Source organism: Nipponia nippon, unplaced genomic scaffold, assembly GCF_047370975.1.
Source record: "Nipponia nippon isolate SJK-2023a ecotype South Korea unplaced genomic scaffold, ASM4737097v1 scaffold_2, whole genome shotgun sequence".
In the NCBI taxonomy this organism is placed as follows: Eukaryota; Metazoa; Chordata; class Aves; order Pelecaniformes; family Threskiornithidae; genus Nipponia; species Nipponia nippon.
The window spans coordinates 47,242,982-47,261,578 of NW_028262336.1; the positions used below are offsets into that span (position 1 = coordinate 47,242,982).

Below are 18,597 nucleotides of genomic sequence, written 5' to 3' on the forward strand. Positions count from 1 at the left end.
GGAACGTCACCAGGCCACTCCAATAAATCTGACCGGGAGATTTTGTATTTGGCTGCTCAGCTCAGCCCTAGGAAGCAGTTTAGCACCACACTCCGCAGCGTGACTAAGGCTCAGCTCTCCCAGTGAGGTGACGTTGCTCTACGGCCGTGAAGCTCTGGGTGCAGGAGGTCCTGCACGCCAGCGTGGAAGGGCACACGGGGCTGCAGCCTGGTGTTAATTCCTCACACGGTCAGTTCTTCAAAGAACCAAATTTCGGTCTGCAGATCGCAAACCGTGAAGGAAGAAAGCTGACTGCGCAGCTTCGTTCCTTTACCAACAACACAAAGAAAAGGAAATAAAAAATAAAGAAGAACAAAACTAACAGACAAAAAAATACCTGCCAGCAGACCGATGCAGCTCTGAAGTAAATTTTTTTGCTGTCAGTCTTCTTGATTCTTCAGGCCACCTCAGCAGGCAGAGCAGAGTGTCTGCCGTGAAAATGTAAGGTGATGCTCTATCAGGGAAGAACATACTTCTCACAGGCTCGTCCTTCGGGAAAGCCAAACAAATAACCCACAAATAAAAACCTCCATGGCTGTACCATGTCCTAGCTTATCCTTGTAATAACAGGAGAATAGGACCTGAGGCTGTCTCCCCTCCTCTCCTGCGCTAATGCAAATACAGGAGCAGTGTAAGAGCAGGCTGAGGGGAAGGTCAGCCCCATCGAAGCCCTTTTGGGAGGCAGCTCCAAGCGAGGGGGTCCGAGGGCACTTTTGTCTCTCCCGCTTTGTGTATATTCTGTTTCAGGCAACGATATATTTTCCTGACACGTCGTTCATGTAGCTGGAGCTAAGCATTTCCTCATACGGTACTGGGGGTGGGGATCTGCCACGGCATCGCTGCTCCCAGGCTTAACCGTTTCAAGCCCTCTCTTCCCTTAGGCACCGGCTTTCACCACCCACCCCACCCCACGCCTGCCCCAGCGTCACGGGCAATACACGTGGCCCTTCTCCCTCACCCCTGGGTACCCAGCGCAAGGGCATCAACACCAATGCCTGTAACCACCAGGATGGGGCCACCACCAGGTGTGCTCCCCGAAATGGGGACAGTCTTGGGGTGCCGCCCGTGCCTGTCCAACCCTCCCCATCCCCACGCTCCAGCCCTTAAAACTTCTCACCCCGAGGGTGGCCAACCCCCTCCCGCTGGCTCTATACGGGTGCACTGGGTTTGGCCAGAGGAGCAGGGATGGAGACCGGCGGCTTGAACTACTGCAGCTCCTGCGGCAGCGAGTACCTGACAGTAACCAGAAGGGAGCACAACAGAGCTTAGGAGATTAGCAAAACAAGGAGGAAGTAGTTTTAACTACATAATAATTTCAGGGAATAAAAACTGCCTATAGCCTGTATAAGTCATGAGAAACGGCACACGCTCGTCTTGCCTCAGGCAAATCCATATGTTGGTAGACAAGCTCAGCTACAAAAATGATACCCTTTCTTGCAGATAGAAACAGCAAGAGCACCCAAGAAGTACAAAATAATCAGTATTTTCTTTGCGGGGTGTTAGAGAAAACAACCATGCTCATTTAAGAGCTTGCTGTTGGCAAAGGAGGAGGGCGGATGCCCGTAGCACAAGCCCTCCACCATCCCTCTGGCAGGGCAGCCAGCAGGCCACCACCACCAGGTCTCTGCACCTGCCCCCTGCTCGGGGGGCTGAGCGGCTGCCGGAGGGGCTGCTGCACCTTTCAGCTCCTCCTCTGTGCAAAACGGGGGTCTGCCCCACACTGCCCCAAGAAACTCCAGGTGGGCTGTCTTGGCCACGCACCCCACGTGCAGGGACGGGCAGTCTGCGGGGTGCCAAAGCAGCACGTGCCAGGCCGCTGGGCTCCCGGTGGCCACTGCTGGCCAGTCTTTGCCTGGGGTGGCAGCTGAGGGAAATCAGAGGGGTCTGCAGTATGAGAGGCACAGCAGGAATGAGCTGCACTGCAACAGGGGTTGCAAAAGAAGCCCAGACAGCTAAGCTGGCAACCAAGAAAAACCTCTGGTTTTACCATGTGTCAGTGGACGCACTCATGTGCCAAACCATTGGCCAAGCTGGGTAAACATCTGAACAGCACAAACCAAACCAGAGGAGACAGCTGTCCCCTGGCAAGCACAAACCCTTTGCGACCCCAACTGAATCTTCCCCCAAAAGGTGTCGTGATCCATAGTTTGAGAAACCGAGCAGAGAGCTGCTGGCCATGGCTGCACCGGGAAGGGTGGCCACCAGGGCAGGTGTGAGTGACCACAGACCAGGAGCTGAGCTCTCTGCCAAAACGTGCACCACACTGAGGGAGTGCCAGAGTCGCCCAAAACTCAGCATCTACAACTTTTGCAATGGGGAGGACAGGCTGGGCTGCAACGACCAGCCTGCACTTCCTTGCCTGCCTCATACCACTAATAGGGCCGTCTCCACGTGGTGCCATTTCCCAGAAAACACTTCATGCAAGTTAATGCCAGTAACCTCAAGGGATGGCAGCCAGCTGCTGGCTGCTGGGTGCGGCACTTGCCTCCGTTTGGGCAAGGGCCCTTGGCTGGACCCCCACTGGCAAAGTCAGTGCCGGTGCCCGTGGCGTCATGGAGTACACAGCCATGGGGAGCAGGCCCCCGGCCCGCACCCATCTTGCCATCCCCAGGTGTCCTCCACGTCCAGTGGATGTGCTCCTGCAGCATGCCGCAAAAGCATGCAAGATCAATAGACTCCATTGACTTTTTGTCTGACATTAGCAATTTTATAGTTTAATGCTAGCCAGAGTAAGCAGGAGAGCACGCTGCTACCAAAACTTAATTAAAGGCGGGGCAGATCGCCAAAGATCCCAGAGTCACCCCGTACAATGAACGTCTGGTAAACCCTGCCTGTCCTCACAGTGATGAAGGACGATTTGGCCCCTGCTCTGGGATGAAGCTTTGGCCAGGACCCAGCCGCCAGCGCAGGGCGGGAGAGGCCGAGGGGCTGGAAGAGGAGCAGCCCCGGGGTGGCAGCAGCAGCAGCGGCAGCGCTGGGCACGGTGTTGCGGGGCACTGGGAACAGGGTGCTGGAGGCTGGCTGTTTGGGAGGCCTCTACACAGGCGCCGAGGGATTAGGTCCCTTGGCTTCTTCAGTGCTAATTAAAGGTTGTTTATTATCCGATTGTTCCCAATAGCGTATATTTCTTCTTTGTGTAAACACAGCCGATGTCGATGTCTAAAAAAACCCGCAAAACCAAATGGAGTGGAAAGGTCCACCTTTGAGCAAGCTATGGGGTGCGAGGGACGCCCCGCAGCCTGCCCCGCCAGCGCCTGGCTCTCCCCGGCCGGCAGCCACAGGCACGGGCGCTTGCGGCTGCTTGGTGCCTGGCCGAACGCTGACTCCGGCTGTTTTTTTGCACGCTGGTCGTGACTTGGGCAATAGTTACTAGGAAAAGAAGTTCTGGCCAAAGCATTCTCTCTCAGAGCAGCAGTAGTTATGTGTAACCAGAGCTTAACGAGGTAGCTGGAGCAAGCGCACTCCGACGGCAAAGTCATTACCGGAGCATCCCTGGCATTGCTTGTACACGCACAGACACACAAAATGTGCATCTGGAACAACGGGAAGCATCCCCTTTTAACCACAATTTTTGGGGCCCTAGAAAGGGTTTACCTAAATATAGTTAAACAAGGCCCTTTGGTAATGTCTATGTCCCTGATACAGCCACTGGAGAAGGATGGGTGTCTCCTCCAGGCCTTGGCTTTAGGTGGGCTGCAGGCACCAAGTGGGTTTGGCTGGGACTAGAGCCCAGCCTTTACATTAAAACGCCACCAAAGCTGCAAAATCAGGCACTGAGGAGAACAGAAATGCAACCTTCTCCTGGTTGCCTACATGCTCCTGATTCTGCGTGGCTGCATTACGATGCATTCTTAAATACAGTTATCCCCTCTTTTTCAAAAGGCCTTGTTATGCTGCAAAAGGATGTACGCAAAAGGAAAATATTTTTTTTCATAGGCTTCTCTGTAACTTTCAAGCATCTGACTCCAAAATAAGTAACACTTTTTTCACGCAGATTTGTACGTGTAATCTAAAAAAATTAAATTGGTCTATGAATCTGCTTTTAATGATGTGATGCTATGGGCTACCCTTGTAAACATATAGAATTATTTTACTCTTTCTCTTGCTGCGTCTTACAAAGGCAATATACCGTAGTTTCAGCAGTTGCATTTTTAAACGTGTTTATCTGGGTCACTGCTACTTACAGTGTAAGAAGATTTAGTGAAGCCAGTTTAGCATCAGCCTAGTGCAAAGGAAAAAATTCTTTAATTAAAACCAAAAGAATTATATTGTTTGGTGGGTAAAAATCTCAACGTTATCAAATTAAAGTCTTTGGACTGATTCAAGAAGAAACTAGACCTCTGGGCAATTTCATTCAAAAGGTGCTTGGGGTTTTGGAGGCTTTTTTGCTCATCACAAATTATTTCATGTAATTGGCAAATTCAGGTATAGAAAAGAGAACTGAGAGCATTACAGCATCAGGATGACATTTTCTTAAACGGTACGATGCAAAATCACGAACGATGCAAGAACATGATTCCTGATGATGGCGGTCCATCTGATGCACGTGGAGCAGCACCGGTGTGCGTGCCAGCTTGCCCAGAGAGGCTGCATTTCGTTGCTGTGTAGTGGCCATCACGGAAGACGGGGGAGAAGGCAACCTGTTTTGATGGCACTACTCCCAGATCCTTCCACTAAGATACAAATAATATGCAGGCAGAAGAAAGCAAGGTGGACATTCAGAAGCCAGGAGAGGCATCTAACGTAGTCTCTGTGCGTTTCCAATGGTCCTAGCTTGCCTTTCCACTATCTTGGGAAATGCCAGAAGAAAGGAAGATGTTGTTCAGGAAAGGCGAAGCTGCCCCTCACACGGAAATGACGTGGGAGGCTGAACGGCCACCGTGAGATGAAAGTCTGAGCAAGCCAGTGTGATGCAAGAACAACATCCCTCAGCATCACGCTGCCCGTCAGGTGACAGGGAAGTGACTCAGAAGATGAGTGCACTTCAAAGGTTCATGGAATATTGGTTTATTTTAGCTGAAGCCCGGCTGCAGCGGAGCGGGGAGGACCACAAGCAGAAAGCATCCGCTCTGCATCCTGCGGCTGTTGCTGGAGCAGTTCATCCCCCAGGAACAAAAGCCTTCCTCGTCTTTTCCCTTTCTTCTGGTTGATGGAGGAGGGCAGGCAGGGAAATAGCTGTCATTCTCGCTGCCAAACCGCAGCCAGCGGAGGCCTGACGCCACAGTGGAGCAGGATGAGATGCTCGGCACCCGCTCCGACGCGCCCTTCAGTCTCTGCGACAGAAAGCTCAACAACTGTCTTTCTGTCAGTAGGGTATCGGTGTGACAGAAACATTAGGTTACGGCAGCCACATCACCATGATCCGCAGTTAATTATTCCCTAGCTCCAAACAGCAGCAACACAGGGAGGAAAGGGACGAGCGTGTAGTCGGTAGTTTGATCCTGTTATCGATTGGATACTAACAGAGGCTGCGGGAAATGACTAACTATAAAATATTTCCCATGTCAAAAACAGGGAGGATGGATGATGGATTTTCTTCAGATTATTGGGGGCAAGAAAAGGAAAGTCATAAATTCTCAAAGCCACAAATTTTTTAGTTAGTTTTTTCAAACATGGCAGATTTTTTCCAGGTTTTGGGGGGGGGTTTAGTGGTTGTTCCCCCCCCCAGTTCTCCAAATCTATTCCTTGCTGACAGACAGCACACCAGCTATTCACTGGTTATAGTGATCTACAGCTTCAGTCCTTGGGGTTCCCGTTTGATTGCACGAGGACAGCTTCTGGCACTCCCAGCCCTGCTGCAGCAGAAGTCGTCTCACAGCCAGTGGGGCCAGCTACAGATCACAACACCGAAGGAGCAAAAGGCTCAGTATCTGGCCCCGTAGTTACAGAGGACTTATTTTATCATACTGTTTTTAGAGATTTATCACTTCCTTTACCTTCCTCCATACGCACAATGAAGAAAATCTGTTTTAAACATGTGACAGGCACGGTTTCCATCAGAGACTAAATTTGGGGGATAAATAAAGAAAAAAGGAGCTATTTTTAAGCCAGAGATGATCACCATGCTGATGAGTGAGCACAACGCCTGAACACAAGTGTTGTTCACATATTCACAAGATCAGCTTGCCACGTCATTCTTCAGATGATCTGAGATCACCGGAACCCCTTTCCTTAAAAATATGGCTCTAAGAAGTAATTAAATGTCAGCTTGGGGTTTGTGCAAGTAGGCAGGACTGCCTTCTCCTCAAGCGCCTTGACTGCTGCTGCTGGTCCTTATGGAAAAATTCATTTAGCCCTAATATTAGGTCCCGCAGGTTGTGAAGCCCTACATTCAACTTGGTGGGATTTTGGTGCAACAACTTCAGAGCCCTGTGTTGGATCAACGCCACTAATGCAGATACCTTTGCAAGCAGCTCGGACACTAGTCCTGCGGAGACCAGAAGCATGCCCCAAAAAACTGAAGCAAGGGGCAAAAAGAGAGGGAAGGAGGGTAGGATGCAGAGCTCCTGACATCTGTACCGCAGAACTGCAAGGACCTCTGGGTTGTGTCCAGATCAAAGGACCACTTGATAGCAGTCACCAAACACCTTCTAGCAGAACACCACCATGCATCTCATCCTTCGCACATCCTCCCAAGAGAGGCCGCTACGTTGACGCACTTCATAATTTATTCCCATGAGTAGCTGCAATGGAAGGAATTGGTAGCACGTGGGGACCTGGCACTGGCAGAGAGATTGGGGGATCCAGTTCTGGGGGGAGACACGGTGCTGCTGTCAACAGTGGAGATGGTGCAGGGTATACAACACACAGAGAGCTCTGGGCATTTAAAAAAAAAATCGGAAAAAAAAATGTACAACTGCTGTAGGGAAGATGAAGAGCGGAATGAAGGAGAAAAACCTAGAGCTGCTGACATAAGGGATAAGATGAATGAAGCTGCAGAGAACACCTGAAGCAGAGGGGGGGGAAAACTTTGTTAGGGAAGATACAGAAAACAGTGACAATAAATGGCTGCTGTGCAGTGCCTTGAGCTTGCAAAAATAAGACTTGCTGAGGGATGTCTACTGTCTTTCTAAAATAGTTACCAAAGATGAACAAAAAATTCCTCTGACCACAACAGAGGAAGTGATCTACTTCCATAATTTTGAAAGCTGGAGAAGAATTTGGGGTGTCTTGATCATACCGCAGAAAACCAGGTCATGCAAACAGGTGTCCTTGGGCAGACCCATACTCTCTTTCACAGACCTCCATGGGCTCCCCATGGTCCGGCTGTGAAGGTCAGATCTGGATTGAAGGCCCGAAGGAAGTGGCCGGACAGCAGTGGAGTCCCAGGGCACCTCCATAGTACGATCTGCAAAACTGTTCTTAGCTAAAATTGCAGGAGCTGAGTTTGTGCCGAGTGAAAATATATTGAGGACAATGTTTAAGGCTCTTGAAGAAAAATATTCTGCTTTCTGTCTGCAGTCACTCCCACGTACAAAACCCCTTGCACTTTGTCTTCTAGAAGGAAAGAATATTACACTGAAGCCATTCTTAAGCAATAACGTATCTTAAGATGACTGAAAACCAACTTTAAATGCATGTAGTCGTTTACTAAGCCATTAAGAATTTCTTATCATTGCCTTGAAGCCACAAATTCCTGTGGCCTGCTTAGACCCACTTTGCGCTTCAAATTCTTAGATCAGCACAAGAGCAAAGATGATTAGAAAATGTGTTACGCTACAGCCAGTAAACACCAAGGAGAACATCCCAAGCTTTCCAACAAAAGGTTACTGCAATTTAACAGGCAGCCATCAATCTGAGAAATAAAGTAACTAAAGTGAATAAAATGGAGTCTGAAAAACAAAGAAAATATATTCTCAGGCCAAAACACAGAAGAACCTGAAAGAGCCAAAGAAGAGTCAATACAGATTTTAAATTTTATTACTTTGATTTAATAAAATTCTTTGGATAGCGTTGCTTGCTCAGTACAACCACAGAAATTGGAATGGCAAATACTGTACTGTGATTTATGGATTGAAAGGTTGTCTGATTTCATTATGCTGGTAAATATAACAGTGCAGACACGTTCTCTTGGAAAGCTATTTCTAAATTGCTACATCAATATTCAGATCATCAAAACTGATATTTACCTTCTACAGGAACAGCATGTGTGTGTATGTCAACGTGTGCACACACTCAGACACGCTTATATTCTTAGTATTTCTCCATCTTTCGGCTCTCAGGAATACATGCTACAGGAACTGCTGCTTTATCCCAAAGCAAGACCTATGCAGTTGCAAGGTGTCTAGCCCTTCACGTAGGACATTTCTGCTAATTGTACCCTCCTCTCTCACTAAAATAAATTCAAGCAGAAGTACCAACAGAGGCTCAGTTCAAACATTTGTTATTCCAGATCTACAAAGGCGTAACTTCACCTTCAGTTTACAATGACATAATTGATGGATAAATCACTGAAGCCCTAAAACATGCAGTCTAACACTTATGTTATAACTCTATTTGTATTTTCAGTCAGAGCAGAGCACTGTAAATCATTTTTAACGAAACCTTGATTTTCACTCACAGTTTTGCAACAGAAGTACAAAGCAGGGCGTTAAGGCAGACCTCAGGAACCGGAGCCCACGTGCCACTACCTACAGCATCCACGCGGCAGGAGGCTGACAGGGAAGCAAAGGATGCGAGACAGCACCCGTGAAGGAGAGAGAGGCAGAAGTGAGGCGGCAACGTGGCCAGAGAGGGACGAGGATGTCCCTCTGCAAGGTGGAGCCTGGTGTCCCTGCCAACCCCCCTTGCGCACCTTGCACCACGCATCCCTCCTGGCCCTCCCCAGAAGTCCTGCCCTGGTCGTTCTTCCTTTCTTCCCCATAGCACTAAGGTCAGACTTCAGGATGGCCACCTTATGGGGCCAAGAGAGTCAAGGTCCCAGAGCAGGCACTTCACATGCCCGGCAGTGCCAGGGGAGCTGCGAGCCATAGGGAACAGCCCTCCGGCATGCAGAGCCACAAAGCCGGCGGGCGCTGCAGCCTGGGCGGCCAACAGCAGCACTCCTTCACGGCACAGACTCGGCATCGGGCTGGCCTGCGAGCCGTGCCTCTGCAGCACGTCCCCCGCAGCCAGCTCGCACAACCTGCGTCCCCCAGCCCTTGGGGCAGCAAGCCTCCGGGGGAACGGCTGAAAAGGGTCAGGAGACGATTATGGAGACGGCAACAGAAGCTCCAAGGACACGCACCCATCCTCCTCTGCGGCAGGCGGGAAGAGCGAGGGCACGTCTAGCCGTGATAAATAAACCAGGCCACATTCCCATTTCTGCACGCCGCCGCAGGAGCCCACGGGGTGATCCTTTGCCTTGTCCCCCTCGATCATTGTCACCAGGAACAACAACTGGCTCTTATCAGCAGAGACGTCTCTGGGAAGGAGTGACTTCAGGACACAGTGTCCTTCCCCGGTCCCTTGAACCCCCGAGACAATTTACAACGCTGTCACTCGTACACACTCCCTCCTCATCTGCACAGTTCTTCCTTCTAAATTTAACATTGTGATTTCTAAATAAGTGTCCTTTAGAGCTCTTACAAGACCTTGATTATAAGCCATTTTATTGATACCCAGGTTCACTTTTCAAAATATTTGCAGATTATAGGATAAATGGTGTTTGCTTTTATCCCTTCTTTGCGAGATAACAGTTCGGTAACTTATGTTACCCAGATGAAAATTTATTGGTTAGCATTGGGGAAAGCAGATCCTTTCCAAAATTAGCCTTTGACCCAGTTAGCCTTTCATAAACAAGCAATGATTTAAAAAATCCTCAGCGGATAAGAGATGTTTGCAGTCCCAGCATCGACTTGCACGAATGCTAGAAGGTGTAAGGATAACAAAGCTACATCATCCGTATTTCACAGCGTCAAGACCAGGGATGAAAAACTACAGAAAACTTCCCTAATGAAATGTCAAAGCCAACTAGCTTCACTACAGCTAATCCACAAATCTTGATGACAGTGCAGATTACCCAGCCTGCTAAACTGGCAAGCGCCCAAGGAAGCTCATCTCCCAGGGATTACACCTCCATTTAGGTCTGCCTTCCTCTGAATTATTTGGAACAGCCCCGGAGGAAACAAGTTTCAGCTCATCCGTTTTCTTCTCAGGGCTTTCAGTACACTCCCCAGTCTTCAAGCATCAAGCAACAACAGCACATATACACACACACAGACAGAGCCCCAGATATTGACATTACTGTGCAATAGGCCAGTCACCCGCAGATACCAGGCAGAAAGCTGCTGACAGATGCTGCAATATAAACCTCCGAAGAACCTTCAGGTTTGGTGAAGAAATCCCCTCTTCTCCATCTACACTGCCCTGACGCTTGGATCCGAAACACGCCCGAAATGAGAGATTATTTTTTTCTCACACTGGCTATCTATAGAAGATCCTTTTTATAAGTCTCTGTTGTGCAGCTCCTGAATGTCAGGCCCAGCAAATCAAAACATTTTATTGTAATTTCATATTGTTTACTTTTGCAAGGCAGGATCTTGGCAGAGACAAGCGTTTCCTCCAGGGACGAGGAGGATGGGGGCGGGGGGGGGGAGGACGGAGGGATGGAAGGAAGCATTTTAATGCAGACTTCCTCATTGTCTGCTTTAATAGGGACCCTGGCTGAAATACAAAGAAAGAGGTAGCTAAAAAGACCTTTGCTACAAATTTAGAGACGCCGGAGAATGGGTGTGAGGGTGCACCAGGGCCAGCCTACGCAGGCAGCAACAACGGATTAGGGACAGGGCACAGCAGCAGGAAAACGCTGGCAGCCCTTGCCAGCAGCCCCCGGCCCACCCGTTGCTGCCGAGAGCATTTAAGAGCTCTAGGTTTGGGGGGAACAAGGCATTTGTACTTTAACACATCACATTCACACCCCTCACAGGTACGTGGTTTCACTTTGAACCGCAGGCACCCTCCCTGCCTGCTGCTGAAGCCATGGTCCGAGGAGGAGCCTGCAGGAGATGGACGATGCCAGGACAGCAGTAGGGCCAAAAGGGATTTTATGGACTTTGTTTTGTCCCCAACTGTCCATATGAGGGACACCCAGACCTTCTCACCTTCTTCAATCCCAGCTTCCTTGGGCTGCTTCGCACAAGACAAAGACGCGGGACCAGGCAGGCGAAAGGAGCATGATGCCTCAAAGCCATGACTTGCCCCGTCTCCGGGACTGCCCGCGGTCATGGGCAGACAGGCAGAGGCAGGAGACACCCCCCTGCTCCCGCACGCTGCCTGGCAAACCTCGGCAGAGCCCAGCTGCCGGCTCTCCGCCAGGCATAACAAATCTCCCTGTCCTTCAGCATCATCTCTCTCTCCTTCTTGAGCTTTGTTTGGGTAGAGAAAGTGGTTCACAAAGACCTTTGCACAAACCCACCCCAACGACAACTGCCTTTCTACGTAAAATGATTCACTGGTGTTTAAAAATCCCACAAACAAGAGCCCTCGCCGACTTTATGACCGGCTTCCCACGAAGGCACCGAGGCCGGCAATCGCTAATGCTCCGTCTGGCATTGACTCCCTGCGAATATCTCTCAGCAATAACAACTGATAGCGGAGCTCGGAGCCTACATATCATCCTCCTGTTTGTACATAAATTCCCTTTAAAAGGATTTCGGCATCCTCACGCTGCTTCTTCCCAAGCGTTCAGGCTCTTAAAGCCAAGTCAGCCAGACAGAATGGTGCCATGCAACTACAAACAACACAGGACAATTTTTTATTACAATACACGGCACTATTATTTCTAAAAGCACTGACAGTAATATGCAGCATGTAAAAATACACATTCATCATAAAGAGGTTAGATACTAATTCTTGCAGCTTAATTTTTTCTTAAGGGCACCAGCCCATTTTTCAATTAAGGCAGGATAATATTATTAATCATAAAAAATTGCTGATGTGTAAAATTGTTTCCTTTCTAGCTAGCATTGGCTGAGAAACGTCAGACACACTGCCTCTGAATTAGTCTAACTTTGTGGCAGTATGGAAGCTGTATCATCCTTTTCGGTGACGATTCACGCCGCTCCCAGCCTTGGCCGTGGGGAAAGGCGCATCTCCCTGGGGAGCACATGGAGGCAGACCTGGCAAGGAGCCTATGGATATAGATTCCCATGGAAGAGCAAGCACCATCCGCTGTGGGGCAAAATGGCCAGCATCGCAGGGCAGCCCCATGCCAGGAGCATGTTTTAATGGTCTCTGTTGCCTGAGCATTTCCAGGGCACCGTGTTTCAGCACCCTCTGAAGAGAGAGATGTAGTTTCTGTCCCTTCTCTTGATTTTTAGTGCTAAATTTGGCACTATGGGACTCTCTGGTGAGGTCACCAGTGCTTTCTCTGTAATGTTTTTTCCCCCTTCCTCTGCTGCTGAACAGGTTTGCCTAATTCCTGCCAAAATAACCGGGCACCTTGCCTTCAGACTGGGCCACCAAAGGCGGCATGAAGGAAAGAGAAGAATTAAAAGAACAACCCAAACCCTATAAAATAGTAAGTTAGGAACAACAAAACCTCTCCTTGCCCTGTAGTAAGCAAGGGAGACACCTGGACTGTGGCTCGGCAGGTCCTGAGAAGATGTCGCAGAGGTGCGGGCACGCGAGCATCTTCCAGAAGGAGGGCAGCTCCCTGCTGCAGTATTCCCTGGTACCTGGCTCGTCACCCTGCCCAAACCGGGGACCTCTTGGATCACTCCCAGTGCGAGTGCCCAGCTCTGCCTCAGGCTAGACGCGTGAATACTTCAGGTGGACAGGAGGGGACCGGTGCGTGTGCTGGTCTTGCTCCCATAGGCAGCTTGCCATGCCTGCCAGGAGCCCTCCACGGGACACAGACGGAAGCACCCAAGTGAGAAGCAGGGCTGCCCCAGGCCCCCCTGCGCTGGGGCCAGGAGACGACCCTCCAGCAGGTTTGCTGGGGATGACGGAGCTGGAGGGAGGCAGCCTGGCTCCTGGCTCCGTAAGTGCCTGACGCGTACTTCAGCGGCACAGATCCAGACGAAACGCCTTGCTTCCAGCCATGTGTCCAACCCTCTTCCCATCTATGGGCACCTTCCCTCCCACACATCGCTAAGTCATATATACCCTGACTTCTGTTGAGATTTTCCACTCCCCTGCTTACAGGACCTCCCACGAGCAGCTCATGGCAGTTATCTCCTTTGTGGCTCAACCTTTGCCCATCGCCTGGAAAACTTTCAGCATCGCTCTCAACTTGCGTGCCCCCATCGTTCACCTCCTCCCTCCCCAGTCTCGCTTCTCCCCTGTTCTGGAAACCACATCCTCCCTAATTTTTTCCCCATAGTAACCAGTCTCCTCCCAGCTGCAGAATCCCCCTCCCGTTTTTCCCCCCCACGATCAACTCCTTAACACTATTCCCGGTTATCTGTAGCCTCGTGCCATTAGTTTTCTGACATCACTGAATACTTTCTTATCTGAAGCTGGTTTTATTTATATATACACATATATAAAAGGCTGTCTTCCACCATCTTACTAACTGCTGACCAAGAATAAACTGCGTAAAGAGAAAAGGCCAGACGTTGGGACCACCTTGGGGGATGCTCCACCCCACGGTTGTTGCCTCTTGGCAAATACTACCAAGAGGAGCACTTCACTCTGAAGTCTTCAGAGGCAAATCAAATAAATAGAAATTGTGAGTTTCAGCCAAAAAAAATCCTTTCTGACAAGGGTCTCTCCTATTCATATGACTAGTCTCATTAAGATCAATGAGAACTGGAGAAAGCTGCAGGACAGAGTTTGCATGTGTCTCCTGGCTGAGATGTTCAGCTGAATTTTTCCTCGTGAAAAGGAAAACTAACCCTGTACCATCAAAGCAATAACCGTAGTGGGATTACTGGTCAGCAACATGCCAGATACCACTTCCAACAGTGCTATAGTTAGTAACTACTCACTGACAGTAATTGTTTCAAACAACTGAATTACCAGAGAGATATTTTCATATTATCTATACACACACACATATATATATAAAAATCCCACTTTGTACAAATCCAAAGTATGTGAGGTTAAAGCTAATGGGCTAGCTTTGTTGAGCATCTCAAAAATCAAATTAACTGCAATCAAATTCATGGCACAACTCAGGGTTCATTTCATTACTATCAGAAAATTCAATCTCTGAAATCTTACAGTATTAAGCTAAAGCAATGGTCTTTCTGTTAAAGTTCTTTCTTTTTTCATTTTAAGGTGAGAAAAAGCTAGCGGGCCCGGGGAAGGTGGGGGTGGGGATTCCCGATGGCTACTACTGAAAGCTTGGCAAACATTCAATCAATTACTCTTATATAAGGGAAAGGGGGAAAAAAAAAGCACCCTTTCAAACACATTCTAAAATACATTTTGCAGTAGAAATTCTACCTCTTGCATCTATTTCTACATCATACCTTTTCTTGCAAAGATTAAGTATATATACACATGCACATATATAGGCATACACATATTTAAATTCAAAATACAAATCCATTAGGGAGCTATTTAAATCTACTCATTGCTGCAATAACTAATCATCTTATCTCTGTGCCGTACTGTACGTGGGAGAGTCAGAAGTTCATTGCATTAAATGCAGGCATTTTCCGTGTTTTAATGAAGCTGCCTTTTTGGTTTGTTTTACGATAAGCACTCTTCAACCTTACTGCAAGACCTAGCTGTAGAATACTCACTGCAATCTCAGCCTCCTTTTTTTATCCCTCCTCTTCAAGGTTCCCAGCCAGGTTGCTCTGCGGGAGTCAAGTGTGGTTTTAATAAGGCAGATGAGGCAGGGCTTCTCAACTGCTTTTGATAGAGGTGAGGTGGTCAGCCCTTTATTGACTTTCTGCAGTACTGCAGCTACGGACCGTACAGACAATCCTGCTTTATGAGCATGCACCAGGCAGGAAATGGGCCTGGAAATTTCCAGCCGGCGGTGTTTGATGCCCTGTTTGAAAAGCTGCACAATGTGCATATAAAGGAAATGAAGGAGAGCTTTTTCTCTTGTTGTTGTTGCTGTTGCTAACCCATCAGGCTGCAGCCACTACACATACCTAGGAAAGCCTGCTCAGGAGCCATTTTAAGAATTAGTATGTCTCAGCAGAAGGAAAAAAAAACAACGTCGGTTATTTTGTGCACGTGAGAGAGTGCTGCGTAGCAAAGATCCTTTTATAAACGCTTGGGAAAATCACACCGGAGGTAACTAGCCGCTAAATGATTTTACTGTCCCTTTCTTATGTAAGCAGCCACAGCATATATACACTGTACACAGCGCACAGCTGCACCGATATACAGGCGTCCTCACAAGGGGATGTGGAAAAAAGGAAGCAATCACAGGCTGGTATCATGTACTATTAAGGTTTTATTGATACCAGCATGGAGCAACTGCATCGCTAATTAATGGATGCTCACAAGCTACACACATCCTTCCAATCAAGTGGCAATAAAACCAGGTAGCCCTCTTCACCCTCACACATATATTACTCCAGCTATTTACCCTCAGCCCTTTTTTTGGGCTTCTGCACAGCCCACCCCCCCTCGCCACCCAAGACCTACACTGGTAAGGTATATTCCTCTGATCCAGGATCCGGGAGACGCACGCTCACGTCCGCGCTCCCGAGCTTCCCACGTGAGGCGGCGCACAGCCACTCAGCGCCAGCTTTGTAACAGCAGACAGGGTTCGAACTACGCAGGCAGGAGGTTTGGAAAAGCCCTCACAGAGACGTCTCTGCATATGCAGACGTGAAAATAACTTTTAAAATCGGACTCGACATCTTTCTGTGCCTCTTCTTATTCCCTGCCCAAGGGGAATAATATCCTCCCGCCCCAGGGGAGCGCAGTGATGGTGAGCAGATCAAAGACAGCAGGAAGGTTCAGACACTTCGGAGACGGCAGCCCCTACAAAAGCTAGAACAGACTTTTAGTTACTACAAAAATGTCACCACACACGCGTACCCACGGCCGGGCAGTGCAGACTGCACAGGGACTGTGGATGCAAACTCCAGCTCGCGCCCAGCTGCGGCAGCAGCAGCTGCAGAACTGCTCCTGTCAAGGACCAGCTGAGGAAGCCAGGTCCCACCTCCTGCCGAAGCACGGCACCTGAGGATCCAGAGCTGCATGGCATTCATCACGGTTTCATGTCTTTCAGCTAATTGCAAAGCTCCTGGGGACCCTGATAATAAAGCCATACACACACACAGGGGTTCAAAAACCTTACAGCTATAGTGTTACTATCAGAGCATATGCCCTTATTGCATGTAAGATTTAGCTATACGCTTAAATTCTACCGACTTCAGTGGGACATAAGGATCTGCTTAACTTTCATTACGTGCTTAAGTGTCTTTTCTCAATAGAGGTGCTTTCCTGCACAATAACTTCAGTGTATACTAGCCACTTGTTTTATGGTTACCTGGATAGTATGTCTTGCCTTTCCAAGTACAGCACTGGGCTACTTCCACTGTAGGGTATTATTTGTTACACATAAATGGAAGAGCAGGTAGAAGTTGGGGCAGGCTGGATTTTTAGTTAGCCACTTGAAGAACATGGACAACGAGGGGCAGATGATATTGCTGCATACTGCAATGTTATTTGAGTGCTCCCAAATTTTTGCCCGCTAGATAAGCATCAGTGGACAGCTATAACATAGTCCTTAAAGGAAGGTGAGGAAAGGACAATAACCCATAGCACAGACCATTGCCATACTATGTTCTGCATTTCTATTTAAAACGCAGCTACAGGGAACAGGCATCCTGTGCAATAACAGATGTTGGACTCTCACCACACATACACTGGTTTAATTCAGATGACCTTGCTGAATTAGGAAGCTAAATACAAGATAGATGACCACTTTCTCTCCTGAATGCCTGCCTTGAGCAGGCCTGGTTTTCCTGGTGTTTGGCTGATCTGTGTTTCCTTCCAGTTCCCCATCTGCAGTTCCCCAGAGCGTGTTCTTACAGCGGTTCGCCTTGTGTTTCCAAATAAGATGCTGCTTACATCGTGAATCTCATTAAGTTTCTTTGCTGACAGGAACTAGCAACTGCTTCACTTTAACCCTCTGACTTGGCAGAAGCTGGAGACTGGCCTGGACCTGCTGCCAGTTTGTGCTCTGGGTCTACTCCCAGTAGGCAATAGATGCTCAGGGCTTCTGGAGGGTCATATGCCATACATTGATTTCATCAAAATTACATGCAAGTTTCACTCTGTAAAGCAGAACTTAAGCAGTCAAACGATTAATGATTTCCTTAATTCTGAAGGTCTTTTTTCCCCGCACATATTTAAAATACTCTAAGAGAAGAAACAGACTGGCATTGTCTTTCAGCCTTTTGCTGGTGGCAAAGCAGGTTATTCCTATCATATTCTGCAGGGGTGCTGTCAAATGCTGTTCCAGGCTATGGGCCAAAACCTACCCCCAGTCCATGTGCTCAGTTCCCACTGGCATCAATGATATCTCCACCATGGACTGACAGTAGTAAATGGGCAGAGATGTGCTGGCTGCTCAAACAGCACGATCTGTGTGCTGAATAATTCATTTTAAACTGTTGCACAGATGTCAAAATGTTATTGCTGATTTCTAGCCAGCAGAATGGGCGTTTCTTCTCCCGATACGAGTGTGTGACTGCCTGTAACACTAGAGAAGATCTGGGGGATGTCTCAGCTAGACAGCAAAGCCCATACATGGCATGCTTGCGAACGTACAATTAAAATGCTCGTTATAGGTCACCTTTCACTCTCCTTATTAGGACTCTCCTGTGGACGCACTCACCCATTGCCTCCAAAAAATTTTGGAAAAGCAGGTTAAAACAGGCTGCAGTCACATGGGTTTGAGTGTAGGGTCTCCAACCACCACTGCAGCCCTTTGGATTTTCCGTAAAGTCCCACAGAAAACCTCCAAGTACAAACAACTTAAGAGTCACAGCCAAATTTGCATAACAAAATAAACCCAAACAAACAAAAAAACCCTGCCTCTGTAAATGAGAATAAGTAGATCTATCCTACAGAGCTTGTCAGCCTGGCCGTGGCAAGAGTCCCACGGCAGAAGTCAAAGATTTCTCTCCGCTCCAACAGAAAGGAAGAGAAAAGGAGTTTTCCCATGTTTCCCCTTTTGCAAAACCTGGAGCAGCCAATCTTTTCACCTGGGCTTAGCACCTAGATCATCCAGGGCCTGGGTTACCCACCCAGCCAGCCCGGTGGACACCAGCTGGCTCCAGGAGCGAGGTGGGACAACTGCGTGCACGTGGGCTTGGGTGGCATCACCGGGGGTGGCCGAGGGTGACAGCAGAGCTGGAAGAAAAATGGGAAAGATGCAAGAAAGCCACAGGTTTTGAATGGAGATCAGAGACCGGGGATCTCTGACATGAACCAAAAGAGTGAATGCACCCCGTGCCAGCCCAGGCGCATCTCTGCTAGGGAGGCGTCAGCTAAAAAGTGCCATTTTCCACGCTTCTAGATAGGCTTTTTCATGTCAGCTGGTCTGTGTGGAAACAGACCTAGGCTTAATGAGGTCTAATTTGTTTTAAATCCATAGGTTTCTTTTTAATAATTAACAGTCCCCATCGCTCAGCAAAGCCATTCCTTACCCCT

General features: G+C 48.6%; 1 protein-coding gene across 2 annotated transcripts in view; it reads right to left on the reverse strand.

The window, feature by feature from the left end:
• Positions 1-18,597, reverse strand: part of RAI2 (retinoic acid induced 2) — a 44,943-nt gene that overhangs the window by 14,289 nt on the left and 12,057 nt on the right. Inside the window, exon 1 of one of the 2 annotated variants that reach the window (XM_087757376.1) lies at positions 377-785. The exons of the other annotated variant lie outside the window; for it this stretch is intronic. The gene's annotated coding sequence lies outside the window, so the exon portion shown is untranslated. Of the gene's footprint in view, positions 1-376; positions 786-18,597 lie in introns of those variants that run through there. 2 annotated transcript variants of the gene reach the window in all.